This window comes from Protopterus annectens, chromosome 3.part0, assembly GCF_019279795.1.
Source record: "Protopterus annectens isolate FY-2018-M chromosome 3.part0, PAN1.0, whole genome shotgun sequence".
Classification (NCBI taxonomy): domain Eukaryota; kingdom Metazoa; phylum Chordata; order Ceratodontiformes; family Protopteridae; genus Protopterus; species Protopterus annectens.
The window spans coordinates 1,447,985,289-1,447,991,288 of NC_056731.1; positions in this window are offsets into that span (position 1 = coordinate 1,447,985,289).

Below are 6,000 nucleotides of genomic sequence, written 5' to 3' on the forward strand. Positions count from 1 at the left end.
CACTGTTTGTGACATTGGTAATGACATTCTAACAATCCCACCCACCTTAACATCCTCCCACTTTGTGAGATCACATTAAGTCCCTGCCTATCTATGACTTTATATCCTATTCCCATTGCAGTTTTGTTTTTCCTGTGTAAACTGCAAGACATCCCTCTAGTTTCTACATCTTAGTACAAGAGTGACAGGTCCAAGGGCAGTGGTAAAAAATACACACTGACAAGGCAAGAGCAGCAACAGCATACCTCATAACATCTTAGCACAAGAAATCTGGACAAAGGCTACAGTAATGGGGGAAACAACATCCCGAGTATAGTGATAAATTTTTATATATTGCTCTTATAAGCTAAGAAAGTTGTTAGAATAACAGAATTTGCGATAACGTTTATTTTGTCTGAAGGATATGGAGTCTTGTGCTGTTTATTTGTGAATGTGTAGCATATCCATCAGGGCTGGATCTGAGAAGGCCTTGTAGGCTAGGTATAGACTGCCCTTCAGTAGTTTGTAGGAGACTGAGTACAGGGACAAGAGTTTGAGGTGATCCACATAAGACATGTTATTTACGATTTACCTTTATAAAGCTGAATCACAGTGGTACGAATGCTCATATGAGCGACTCATAACAACGAAAGTGAAAACGGCGATAGGTTCATAGGTTCATAGATTAGTACTAGGCTAACTGCCCTTGTGGGCCATTTTAAGCCTAGGCAATTACCCCATGTGAGAGTCAAACCCTGCACCTTGTGTTTGTAAGGCAAACACCATAACCATTATGCTAACCTCCCACAGTCCTTAATGTTTGAACAACAGCAAATCGAAAAGCAGATTCGCTGTTTTTCGGACATTAATGTCAAATGAAAAAAAAAAAGAAGTGTAAAGCAGGGGGGCAAGCCCTCCTGCACCCCCCACTTTAATATTCTAACTCCGAGATCGCACTACAGTGGAGAAAGAGACCATTTTCCAAACCCCACTATAGTGCAATCTGCCACACAATGTGGGATGTGCAATGTGAGAGTGTCACTGTGCATTCTCTCATTGCACATTCAAACCTTTTTTCGTTCAGCGTTTGTAAACTTTGCAAACAGCCTTTTGAACAATTGCTGTTCGCCTGAGTGTGAATCGCCTTTCTAAAGGTAAACCATTATTTACACCCGTCATTCTTTTAATAAGGAATCTCTGTGGCCACTATAGTAGTTGCAAATGCCTGATCAGGTACATGCTGAAGAGTGCAGTGTACTTGATTATTGGTCTAATGAGGGCTACGCATAGTGAGACTATAATCTCCTTGGATCTGGATGCCATGCCATAACTTATAATTTGCCCCACATGAAAGGATTTTCTCACCACCATGGACACATGGTGATCAAAGTTCAGGTTACTGTCAACCTGAGTTCTCAAGTCCCTTATCACTGGGTCTACTCTTAGGAGAGTGATATCCATGTTGTAATTTGCAGGGGTGGTCATCTTTCCAATGTGTATAAATATGCATTTTTGGCACTGAGTATTAGGGTATGTTTTTGGCACCAGTTACTTGGCTCTCAGACCCTCCTTAAGGATATCTACATATTTGGAGGAATCAGTCATTGCACCTATCTTGCAGTCATCTGCAAATTTGCTGTGACTTCAGAGAGGTGTATTCCAAATAGGACAGGTCCAACTGCTGAGTGTTCTGGAACATCCCTAGTAACAGGCTTATTGGTGGAGGTATATTCCCCCACCCTAACTTCATGTACCCTATCCATGAGCCATTTGACTACCCATTGGGTTCCATATGGATTTATGTCTAAAGTTATGAGTTTGTCTATAATACCTTAGTGATGTAGTGTGTTGAATGCTTTTACCATGTCAAGTTCGGCAGTATACACTTTTTTGCCCATCATCCATTGCTCAAGTGGCCTTCTCAAAGTAGTCCACTGGGTTTAGTAGGTGTGACCTACCACTGATGAAACCAAACTAGGATGGGTCCAGTGTTTGAAAATTCCCTATGTATTTATTAGATTCATGATAACTTTTTCCATGGCTTTGTATATAAGACTAGTCCGACGTATGGGTCAGCAGTTCCTTGGGTCTGTTGATGGTCCACCTTTATGTAGAGGGATGACCATTTCAGTTCTTTATTCCCTAGGGACAAAAACTGTGTGGAGGCTGTGGGTGAATAGGCATTCTAGTGGGCCTGAGGAGCCATTTTTCAAACTATATAGGAGGCATCCCTGGATATTATCAGAGCTCATTGCTGTAGTGAGTTTAACTCTGGATAGAGTAGTAAGGACCCATTCTTTAGTAACACTGGGGGGATAAGTGGTAGAGGGTATTTCCTGGGGACTAACTAGCCTTCTTCAAGTCATATGGGCTCTGTCTTCTGCTTGTACCTTATTGCTCTTGTGTAACACTTTTGAGTAAAGTTACTGTCTACTCTCTTGTCTTGGACTTTAGTAACTACTTTAGCCAATTAAATGTTTCTGTCAAGGCTTTTCTCTCTGTACTATAAGGTCGAGAGGTACACCTTCAGTTATAACTGAAATGTCATGAAATCACAAGAAATTAATGGCTTTTATTGCATGCATATTGCTATACACTAGACAGTCTAGTGACTAATTAGAACTAGCCAGTACAGCTATTTACACACATAAATAAGTAAACAGACACACATATTCCATGTGAAATTGTAGTCTCGTATTTAACAAAATAAACACGCAAGTAGACACACAGGTTCCATGTGAAGTTATAGTTTTATTTATTTGACTGTTTAATCATAATTATCATATGTATGCATAAATAGTTGGTACTCTTACAGGATGTAAAACACAGCAGGGGTGTATTCAGAAAGAAAAAAATAGCACAGTGTGTAAAGCTAAACTATGCAGCAAGTGTTGACATGCAGGGTGTGTGCAATTCAGAGGTATCCATAGCACAATCATGGTAGTATGAAAACTGGTGTGGTCAGTAGTATATACTAATGACCATATTATGACATTCAAATGAGATGGATTATAGAAATACATTAATCAATAAAATGATGTTTTTGTTCATAGGTTCATACTGGGCTAACTGCACTGATGAACCATTTTAAGCCTAGCCAATCATCCCTTGTGAGGCTCAAACCCTACACCTTTTGTTGGTAAGGCAAACACCTTAACCATTAGGCCACCCTCCCTTCTGCATATATATATGCTATATGCAGCATGCACATTTGTATAATACTTGGTAATTACATATTAGGTTGATAAGTTCATAGGTATATACTAGGCATACAGTTCAAAAGACCATTGGTAAACATAGTTGAATTTTTGTTAGCCCAGTATGCTGAAAATGTAAATTTTGGGATGAAAGTAATGATATATGCACAGTCATTAGTAATAGTGAGAATGATTTTATGATTTTTAATTATTCTACCAAAGTAGTGGGAGTTGACCATGTAAATCTTTTGGCAAAAGGTTTTACTTTTGTAGCCTCTAGAAAGGGGAACGTGGTGGATACCATAATTGATTTAAAATGCTTCACGCATAAGTTAAATTTAAAAATATTTCTTAATGGGCAAAATAATATCAGTGAAGTGTTTTCAGGTAGCCCATCAAAACCAAGTGCCTTTAATCTTAAATCTGTGAAAAGGAAATTAGGCAATTTTACAAACATTCTCATATGGTATATGGTAGTAATTTAACTGTAATGGGGGAGGAGATTTTAAGAGAATTTATTGATGACAACCTGCTAAAGGTAGTGGCATTGTGTTGATGAACAAAAGTGAATATTTAGATAAAATGAATTTATTGCTTATGGATGGAACATGTCAGGAAACTTCCATAAATGAGATTCATATAGCATACCGAAAGATTGACCTGGCATTAGAAGATATGTTATATCAAGGCCAGATCAGTCTGGACGAATTTGAATATTTAAAAAAATTAACACCCCATGGTACCAAATATTTTTGGAATAACAAAAATTCATAAAGGTTTATCAGGGTTTATCAGGGTTAAAACTTCGCCCCATAGTAGATGATCACAGGTCTAAGACATGCTTTATTAGTACATTTTTAGATTACAGCATGCAAAAAGGCCTGTCAAAGTACACCTACATTGCAAAGGATTCTTGGCACTTTTTGGAAAAACTGGAAACAATCAAGGTATTCCCTGGGGTGTTTATGGTGACCACTGATGTGGTAAATTTGTTTTCTGTTATACCCCACAGTGAGGGTATTCAGTGGTTGGAGAAGCAGTTAGTTAAAACAGTTTTTTATGACCAAGTTTGTATTAATAAAATCACTGCTCTTATGGACATTGTTTTGAGGAACAATTATATTTATTTTGAAAGCAAGTATTTTAAGCAGTTAACTGGTGTTGCAATGGGGGCAGCTTGTGCCCCCATTTTTGCAAACCTCATCATGTCCTTTTGGAAGCAGGAGTACCTAATAAGTAGTGTACATTGGGTGAATGTCCAGCATTATACTAGGTTTCTGGACAACCTGTGTTTGTTGTGGAAAGGTACTGAAGGTCAGCTCACTGAATTTTTATCTTACCTTAATGATACTGTGGAATTTTTACAGTTTACTAATAATTATAGTAAGGAAAAAATATCATAGTTAGAAGTTGACCTGATTTGGGATAGTAATAAAGGAATTTTATGTTCCAAAATATATATAAAACCCACATTTTCAAATTCTTATTTAGAATTCAGTAGTTGGCATCCCCTTCATCAAAAAAAAGTTGATAGTCAAGGGGCAGCTGGTGAGAGTAACCAGAATGGTGAGCCTTGACTGCGGGTTTCTGGATGAAGTTGGGTTTATTACTAACATGTTTGCCAAAAAAGGATATCCCATTGAATTTTTGGATAAAATAAGTCAAGAAGAGTGTGAAAGCGATTGAAAGGTGTGTACAGGCCAGTTTTGGGTGGTGGTATGGCACCTGATATGGGACAGGACATTGATGCGGATAGAAGCCAGGTTAGAAAGAATTTTGATCTAAGTTTTATCACTACTTTCAACCTGGATGCCCATTGGGTATTGGAGGTTATCACAAAAAACTGTGATATCTTGAGTTATGATATGAATGTTGAGCAGAGAGTGGGTAAGGTCTCTCCTAAAATAGTATTTAGAAAGGAGAGGTCTTTCAAAAACCTTTTTGATTTAAACAAGGGTATTAATAGTGGAAGTTCCAATTGACCCAAAGGGAATTTTAAGTGTGGGAGATGTAAGTGGTGTACCCACATTTTGGAAACCAGTGACAAGTTTAAATTTAATGGCAAAAATATTACCATTAAGGGACACTACAATTGTAGTAGTTCTAATGTTGTTTATATGGCCAAGTGCCAAACGTGTCCTGTTTTTTATGTGGGGAAGACCTGTAGGTATTTTAAGAGTCGCATTAGTGAGCATGTTAATGACGTTAGAAAGGGTAAAATAACTAATGCCCTGTATAGGCATATCAGGGAATATGGTGACCATTGTTTTAAGTTTTTGGTCATTGAAGAGTTAATAAAGGACCCTCAGGGGAAAGTTGTTGATTTGCACCTGGATATGAGTGAGTTAAAGTGGCAATTAAGGTTGGATGCAACTCAGTATCCAGGTATTAATGAAGCCACTAATATAGCATGTATTTTAAAATTAAAACGTTTAATGGGTTAGGGTTGTGTAAATGTACTGTATTTTAACCTTTTAAGATTCTATGGAGAATTTTATAGCAATGTAATTTTGTATTTATGTATTGTGTACAACATTATGTGTTTTAAGTATTTAATGTTTGTAAGATGATTTTATTTAATTGAGGTAATTATGTGATTATTCTATTAACTACAGGGTGATGTATATTTAAGGGCTGGGTAATTCATTGTCAGTTGTGCTGAGGAAGTCCCTATCAGGGGAAGAAAGTGTTAAACCTGTTAATAAAGTATTCACCTATTTGGAGCTGGTGTCCATGTGTTGGTCGAAGAAGTTCTCAAGTTGGTATTGCTGTTCTTTTTACATTTGTATAATACTTGGTAATTACATATTAGGTTGATAAGTTC